This window comes from Peromyscus californicus, unplaced genomic scaffold, assembly GCF_007827085.1.
Source record: "Peromyscus californicus insignis strain IS unplaced genomic scaffold, ASM782708v3 Scaffold_15__1_contigs__length_86483966, whole genome shotgun sequence".
NCBI classification, from domain to species: domain Eukaryota; kingdom Metazoa; phylum Chordata; class Mammalia; order Rodentia; family Cricetidae; genus Peromyscus; species Peromyscus californicus.
The window spans coordinates 52416048-52424985 of record NW_026294447.1 but is presented as its reverse complement, the minus strand read 5'-3'; positions in this window follow the sequence as shown (position 1 = coordinate 52424985).

Sequence of the window (8938 nt, the reverse complement as noted above, 5' to 3'; positions counted from 1 at the left end):
ATTTTTATTATTTTAAATTATGTTATTACAATTAAATGGCCTCTAAGCCAACAGCCACCATCTGGAGGAGTTCAGCTTTGGCCCCCTGACACAAGATCAGCCCAGGTGTATTTGTTGTTTGTACCCCCAAATAGAAAGGAAGAGTAGAGCAGGAGAGCCTCAGCTGAGTATCCAGCTGCTCCCACCACTTCTACATGCAGCGCAAGGCCTGCGACTAGAGTCTATATAGGCTGTGGATTCCTGGAGAGTGGATGTGGGCCCTCCTGCCATCTATGTGACTACAGGGAAGCTTTTACTACTTCTGGGTAAGGCTTTCCAGCTGCCAGTTGGGGGAGGGGCACCCATACCCCTGTAATTGTCCCCCCACCTTTGCTCTGTAAGGAAGCCCCATAAACTCACTGGTTTCACAGAGTGAACTTGCATGGAATTGTGCTTTGATTTGTCTTCAAGACCTTGGGAGGATGGGTTAACATGTAACCCCTGGGGAGGAATTTTAGTAACATGTGTGTAGGTGTGTGTGCCTGCATGTGGGTATGTGCATGAGAGTACAGGGACCTGTGGAGGCCAGATGTGTTGGATGCCCTGGAGCTTGAGCTATAGACAGGCGAGAAGCTGCCTGACATGGGTGCTGGGAATGGAACTTAAGTTCTCAGGAAGAGCAGTAAGTGTTCTTAACCCCGAGTCCTCACTCCAGCCCTTCCACCTTATTTTTGGGGGGTGGGGCTGGAGGAGGGTGGGCAGAGTCTCTCATTGGATCCGGAGCTAACCAGATTCCATTAGACTAGCTGGCCACAGAGCCTCGGGGAGCCTACCATCTCTGCCTCCCCAGCACGGGATTACAAAAGCACACCACCATATGGGATTCTTTTCTTTCTTTCTTTTTTTTGTTTTGTTTTGATTTGTTTGTTTGTTTGTTTTGTTTTTGTTTTTCAAGACAGGGTTTCTCTGTGTAGCTTTGGAGCCTATCCTGGATCTCACTCTGTATCCCAGGCTGGCCTCAAACTCACAGAGATCCACCTGCCTCTGCCTCCCGAGTGCACAAGACCTCCCCCTTGCTAGTTACAGTCAAGTGTAGACCCTTACAAACACCTGGTACCCAGGCCCGTGGTCCAACCAACCATTTATGCAGTCCTGCTGGGTACAGCCACTAGGAAACCTAGTGGACTACAATGGGGAGGGAAGGAGGGAGGGAGGGAGGAATGTTGTGGAATAATCTTTTTTGTACACTGTAAAGATATGTCTCTGCCTAAGGCATCTGACTGGTTTAATTAAGAGCTGAATGGCTAATAGCTAGGCAGAAGAGAATAGGCAGGACTAGATTTCATAATTAATAAGAAGTCTCTGTGTCGTTATTTGTTAGCTGACAACCCAAAAGAAAGTCTGACTACAGAGGAAGTAAGTAAGTAAGTAAGTTACTTGAACTGGTTATGGTGGCGCATGCCACCACAGGATTTGCTGAAGGAAGCAGAGGCAGGAGGATCACGAGTTCAAGGCCAGCTTGGGCTGCAGAGTGAGATCCAGGACAGGCACCTGCTGGGACTACCTACTTCTGCTCTCTGTCTCAACCTAGCCTCTTCTTGTGAGACAAGTTCTTGTCATATAGTCTTGGCTGGCTGTGAACTCCGAATCCTACCGCCCGATTGCTGAGATTACAAGTGTGCCTCACCGTGCCCAGGCAGGATCCCGAACTCTCCGACTCCTCATCTTGGACTTGGTCCAGGCTGAGCTTTGCATCCCTTGGTGGAAGAATGGCTGAGCCAGGAGTGGTCCCATGGGTGTGGTCTGAGGCATGGTGAGGACTTTCTGCAAGCTGAGGTTGTTAGAAACCCTTGAGCTGGACTGCACCCCATCTCCAGACCTCGGCAACTGCAAACAAAGTCAACCTCGGTCTAAGGAAAGAACAATGGGCTGAAGCCCATGAGCAACCCTGACCCCTTCCTTGGCTTTTTCTGACTCTGTCCTTCATTGCTGTGTGTCTTTAGGCAACTCCTAGGTCGTCTTTGGTCCTTTCATTTCTCACTCAGTTAGAGGGGTGGTATTCTGAGTGGTTAAGAAAACCTTTTAAGAGGCTGAGGATATAGCTCAGAAGTTGGAGGACTTGCTCAGCTCATGGGTTTTATCTCCAGCACCACATACAGTGAGTGTAACCCCAGCACTCAGGGTAAAAGCAGGAAGGTTGGAAGGTGAAGGTCATCCTGGGTTTAACTAGTTTAAGACCAACCTGGGAAACATGAGACCCTGTCTCAAAAGAAAAAGTGGGTTTTTTTTTTTAAATATACTTAGTAGTGGAGTCTGTAACAATCCCTCCCAATGAAACGGCTTGTGGGGGAGGGGAGGCTTGTCTCCCACTGGGGAAATGGAGGCCTCCCCCTTGTACTCATCGGGCTTTGTCCTGAACCCTGGGAAGATGATTAGGGGAAGAAAAGCTTTGGAAACCTCCACTCAGTTTCAAAGCTGTTCGGACTATCATTCGGGTGACCCTTGTGCAGAGACAAATGGTCCTCTCTTCTTGTATCTTCTACCTGGAGTTCAGTGGACTTTGGAGAAGCCAGGGATGGCAGCTGTGGGTAGCTTGGGCAGCTGTGGCCTCACAGGGTGAGGCCTCCCATGAGGACGCTGGACCTCTGTGTGCAGCCTGTGAGACTGGGCTGTGTTGCCAAGATGGGTCTCTTTGTCTGTTCTGTCTCAGGCTGCTCAAGGCAGACAGCTCTTCCAGACACGTTCTGCTACAGGCTCTTCTACCCAAAGCTACCATCCTTCACAGTCTATCTGCTCTCTGAAGCCTTCCTGGACTGCACTGGGGGTTGGTTGTGAGGTCCTCTGAACTCCCAGGCTGGGACCGGACCTTCCCCTATGGTGACATGCCCTGCTGCTGTGATTGGAGGGACAGGAGAACATGGTAATTATGCCAGTAGGCAGTGGCATCAGGCACACTCATGACGCCATTCTCTAAGCATTGCTTCCTGAACAGGTCAGCCCTCGCTGGGCTTGGTTTCTCAGCTATAAGTGGCTGGGTTGTGAAAGCATTTGGGAAGTGTGGGCTTGGCGTGATGGCCTCTGGGCCACAGTCTTACTCATTCTAGTGTGCATAAACATAACACAACAGACCTTGAGGCCTGACACACGCTGCCCTCCACCAGCCATGGAGATCGAGCCATGGCAGTGACACCCCAAAGAGGTCTGTGTGGTGTGCCTGTACAAGGCTGTTGGTGTCTCTCAGAATCAACACAAGGAGGCTGTGCCGGAAGCAACAAGAACAATACGGGCCCCTCCCAGGGTGCACCTTCCTTTTTGTGTTTTTTGACTGAACAAACACTCCCCTCCTTGCCAACTGCACGTTGGGTGAGCGACAGGACCCTCAGCACTAACCATAGGCCTATGTGAGCTTTAGGCTTCTGTTGCCCATTGTCAACACTGTCTTTATCCTACCGTGAGCTGGAAAAGGTTTTGAGGTCTAGATTCTGGGACTGTTCTTCAGCTGGGAAACAAGATCTAGAAGCCCTTGGCCTTCAACTCCACCCCTGCCCCACCCTACCCCAGTCCCTAACCCATCACCTCCCTCCCCCAAGGAGCAGAGCCTTGCCTCACACCTGCCAGGCCACATTTGGGGGAGAGACTTGGAAGAACAATGGGATTGGAGATTGGAGATGGTAGAGGTCAAGCTGGCAGGAAGGGAGAGCTTTCTGGAATCAAGGAAAGGCAGAAGCAGGTGTCCTGAGAGAGGAAGTTCCTCACTGGTTCAGAGGAAAGGCTCGTGCTGTCTGAGGGACAAAGCCGCTTTGTCCCTCCCCTCAGGACACAGTGCAGTTATCTCTTTCCTCAGAAAGCCATCTATGTTTGGGCAGGGCTTACAGAAATGTTCCTGCTTTTCTGCACTGAGGAAATTGCTTGGGCCCACACAATCCCAACAGGTCGAAGGTAGGGAGGGAGCCTCACAAATGGAGATATTTAATTTTCCATCAGGTCAAGAGAGGGTTGACACACAGTGTCCTCTTGAGCAGGAGAAACCAAAAGGAAGAGGTCATCCTGTGCCCTCTAGAGGCCCCAGGCACCCAACTGTACAAGCTCTGCCCTGGCTGGTGGCACACACTTTTCATCCCAGCATTTGGAGATAGAGATAGGCTGATCTCTGTGAGTTTATGACCAGCCTGGTCTACAAAGTAAGTTCCAGGACAGCCAGGCTATGTACAGAGATCCTGATTAAAATAATAATAATAATAATAATAATAATAATAATAATTAATAAATAAATAAAATAGAGGACCTAGCATGGCAAGGCCCTGTATTCAGTCCCCAAGTACCATCAAAAAAGGTGTTTGGAAGATAAATAATTGTCCAAGTTGGCTTCACACCTGGCCAGCTCCCTTTGTGGTTTAAAGTGGAACTGCAGGCTTGGAAACATAACCCATGGGTCAGTTTTCCATCCAAGCACCCAGCTATGACTCCCCAGGGCCAACTCTGTAAAGAAGCACTTCTTGAATTCTGATAGTGGCATACCCTCTCGGGCTGGCCAGGGACAGCTCTGGCTTCTATACAAGAGGAACATCTGAAGTGGTTTCTGGAAAACTGAGGCACTTCTGTGCCTGCTCCAAGTCCATCCATTCTCTGTGTGGAGACAGAGAACCAGGATTCTAAAGGAAGCTCCTGGGTGGGAGCCTTGAGAAGGTCATGTGGCCTCTGGCCCTCCCTCTCCCAGTCCTCTTCCATATTCACACCCTTACCAAGATCCTCTCTCTAGGGGTAGCCTGGCCACTTGGCCTGATCCATGGAGTATAACTGTTGTCCAGTGCCATTCTGCACATACTGTATTACTCACCTGCTTTGTCCACTTCTCCAGCTAGTCTCATATAACAGCATGTCTGGAGATTCCTTACGGCAATTGGCTAAAAGCAACTAGATCCCAAGATGGCTGCCCAGAGGACAATCAATAGACTTGAGACATCATTGCTATCCACTTTCCTCTAAATGACATACCCACCAGCTTCCCAACATTTTACAATAACCATGCAGCCACCAGTAGGGACCACATAAGGAAAGGAAGTGGGCAGTGTGGATTTCCAGAGAGCCTGGTGATTCTTCCCATTTTATTTCTGCTGCCGGTAAACTGAATTTCCCAGAAAAAGAAAATCCACACCTGTATTGAACATTTTACAAGGCTGATGAAGAGATGTTTTGAACGTCTGTGATCCCAGAGGATGGAATGTTATAGGTTGGGAGCCAAATTATCCTGGGCTATCTTTAGCGCCCTAAACATTTTTGCCTACCCTGTGTCTTACCTAAATATCCTTGTGACCATTAGGTAAATCCTTCTGGAATGTGCAAACAGGCCCCTAGCTTCTACCAACCCAAAGGCCCAAGAACAGCATCAGACAGCATCTTAGCCTATAGCAAAGGTTCCCCTGCTTTACTATAGCCACCTACCAGATGTTTCTACCAATGGATTTGAAAAGTGTCTTGACTTAGGACTTCCTTTGTTCTGTTAATATAAAAATTCCACGAAACCGTTGCCACGTGGGGACACGGTCTCTGGCTGGTGACCTGAATCTGCCTTCCTGGGCTGTGTTCACTTAAATTTGACTTCAGACTCAGCTCTCTCTTCCTCCCTTTGAGGTGACAGTCATGTTTTTGTGTCATTCTGCTCGTTATCCACCAAGGCCCAGTAGCTGAGAAATTGACAAGGTGAGCTCTTGTTCTCTTGCTCTTTGGCCGCTGAACTAAGCCTTTGACTTCTTCACTCCTTTTGGAGAACTGGCCTCCCAAAACCTGCCCAGAGTGTGTGGCGTTTGCCTTCTTGGGGACACTAAGAGTTAGAATCAAGAACATACCCAGAAGAATTTATTTCTGGTTTTTAAATCAATTTTCTTTTTCTGATTATTAAAGGTAAATATGTTTATTGTAGACACTTCAGACAAGATATAAAAGTATACAGAACAAAAGACAAAATATGAATCAACCCTACCATCCATATTGAATCACTGTTTCCAAGGCAACATAGACTTTCCTCCCACTTTTATTTTTTATTATTATTATTATTTTTTTTTTTTGGTTTTTCAAGACAGGGTTTCTCTGTGTAGTTTTGCACCTTTCCTGGATCTCACTCTGTAGACCAGGCTGGCCTCGAACTCACAAAGATCCACCTGCCTCTGCCTCCTGAGTGCTGGGATTAAAGGCGTGCGCCACCATCGCCCGGCCCACTTTTAATTTTTATTTTATTTTTTTATGCATGTTTATGTTTGTGTGTGTGTGTGTGTGTGTGTGTGTGTGTGTGTGTGAATGCCCATGGAGGCCAGAAGAGGGTATCAGATCCCTTGAAAGCTGGAGTTACAGGTGTCTGGGAAGCACCTGATGTGTGTGCTAGGAGTAAAACTCTGGTCTTTACAATTGGGCAGCAAGTACTCTTAACCATTGAGCTATCTTTCCAGCTCTCTCCCACTTTAAAGAAATAGAATTCTCTCTCTCTCTCTCTCTCTCTCTCTCTCTCTCTCTCTCTCTCTCTCTCTGTGTGTGTGTGTGTGTGTGTGTGTGTGTGTGTGTGTGTATGTGTGTGTGTACATCTTAGTGTATGTGCATCACTTGCATACAGGATCCCACAGAAGTCATAAGATATTGGATCCTCTGGAATTGGAGTTACAGATGATTGTGAGCTGCTAAGAGGGTACTGGGAATTGAACTGGAGTCCTCTGCAAGAGCAATTAAGGGCTCTTACCCACTGATCCATCTCTCCTGCCCAACCTCTCTCCCATTTTTAGACATGTTGTATTTCCTTGAAGATGTAATTCATGTCCCTCAGGGAGACTGGCTCATAAAGGTGACTCTTGATTTGGAGTGTGGTATTAGAAACAGTGTGAAGGTATATCAGTCAGCTATTGCTGTGTAACAAGCAGCCACATGCACACTCACTGGCTTACACTCTAAGATTTATTGATGATGCATGGGCATGTGAATTGACTAAAGACCAAATGGTATAGGTGATTGCAAGTGTCAGGCTCTTTTGTGTCTGCTCCATTCAGCTCTCATCCTCCTGGAGCCCAGAGTCTCCCTGAAGCATGTTCTCACCATGGTCAAGCTCATGGGTGCTAAACTGCACTTCACAATCATGTATTAATTCTCTGCTAGAGTCAGAATTCCCTAACATCTTATTGGACAAAGGAAATCACATTGTCAACCCGAATTCTGAGCTGGAAATGCACACTGTCTACCAGGGAGCTCTGGCCAAAGTATTGATTTACATGGCCACATCAGGATAGCAACCCAGGGCCAATAATTCAGTCTATCATGTGAAGTGGGTTTAATTGTAACTCAGCACACAGGGGCTTTCATCTTGGTGCTGGCAAAGTGAAAAGCAATTAAAGAACTAACAGTGTCCAGAAAGATGCATTGCCTGTAATGGGTTCACAGAGCACAGAGGTTATTTCTGAAGAAATGCTGGGGAGCTGATATATATCCACATAGAAAAGCACTTGGAGGGTGGGCTGCTGAAGAGCACATTCCTGTGCCCGCTCAGTCTGAGGTCATTATGTAAGGAGGAAAGATGGCAGACACATTTCAGGAAACGCTTAGCTCAAGATCATGTGACGATAAATGTGTCTATTACAAACTGAAGTGGGCACTCTCAAGAGAGAGGGGGCAACGGCTAGAGACTGTTGTGCCAACCTGCATGGTTAAGCAGGCTCCATAACCGTTTTCTAAGCTCTGTGGAACACACAGCTTCCTGAGAGGGCGTTTCCTGTCCAGGTGATTGACAGGACCATTTGGATTAACTTTAAGCGGGGAGGGAACAGGTCTTTGTTTTTATCAGAAAGCCTATGGGTGGACAGTAATCTTATGGGTTTTTATGGGCTGTTTAGAATGCTGTGTCTCCATCCAGAGCCAGAGATATGACTCAGGTTCCGTTCTTTTTAAAATTACTTTTTATTTAGGTGGGAACACGTGTGTAACATGGCACACATGTGGAGGTCAGAAGACAACATACAGGAGTCAGTTCTCTTCATCCACCACGTGGGTCCAGGAGATAAAACTCAGGTCGCCAGCTTGGCAGCAAGTACCTATTCTAGTTAGCTTTCTGATGCTGTGATAAACACCATGACCAAAAGCAATCTGGGGAGGAAATGGTTAATTTGGCTGCCACTCCCGCCGCACAGTCCACCACTGAAGGAAGTCAGGGCAGCAACTGAAGCAGACTAACAGGAACGCTGCTCACCGGTTTCCCCCTAGGTTCGAGTTCAGCTATCTTTCTTAAACAACCTTCGACCACCTGCATAAGGATGCTACCTTTCACAGTGGGCTGGGCCCTCCTACATCAATTAACGATCAAGAAAATGCCCCCAAAGACAAGCCCACAGGCCAATCTGATGGAGGCAGTTCTTCATTTGAGGATCCTTCTTCCCAGCTGTCAACTAGGTCAAGTTGACAACTGAGATTAGCCATCACAGCACCTTTACCTGTCCAGCCATCCTGCTGGTCCCTCAGACCCCATTCACTGGCCCACAACTTCAATTCCTGGTTTTACAAGCTGCTGTAGGGGAGGGGTCCATACTCAATGACCTTCAATTCTGCTGATACCTGACTAGCACTAGGACCCGGTATCAAATCGCTTTCCAGAGAATTTATGTAAAGAGAAATACCGGGTCAGAGAGCACTTCTTAGAAGCATTTACATGGTAGCTTAATTTGTATTTTTGGTGGACAAAAATTATAGGGCTGGAACATTTCGCATGTTTATAGGCCATTATTAATTATTTCTGTGATTTGCTTGACTATGAACTATCCATGCCAATTTTATTTTTATTTATTTTTGTTAAGTTTGGGGGCCTGCACTGAATGAAAAATCGAAGGAGAGCGAAGGCTAGGCACCAGCATCCGCCTCTCTATGCTTCCAGACAGCAGACACATGGTGACCAGCTGCCCCATACTTCTTCCTTTCCATGATGGCCTGTAGT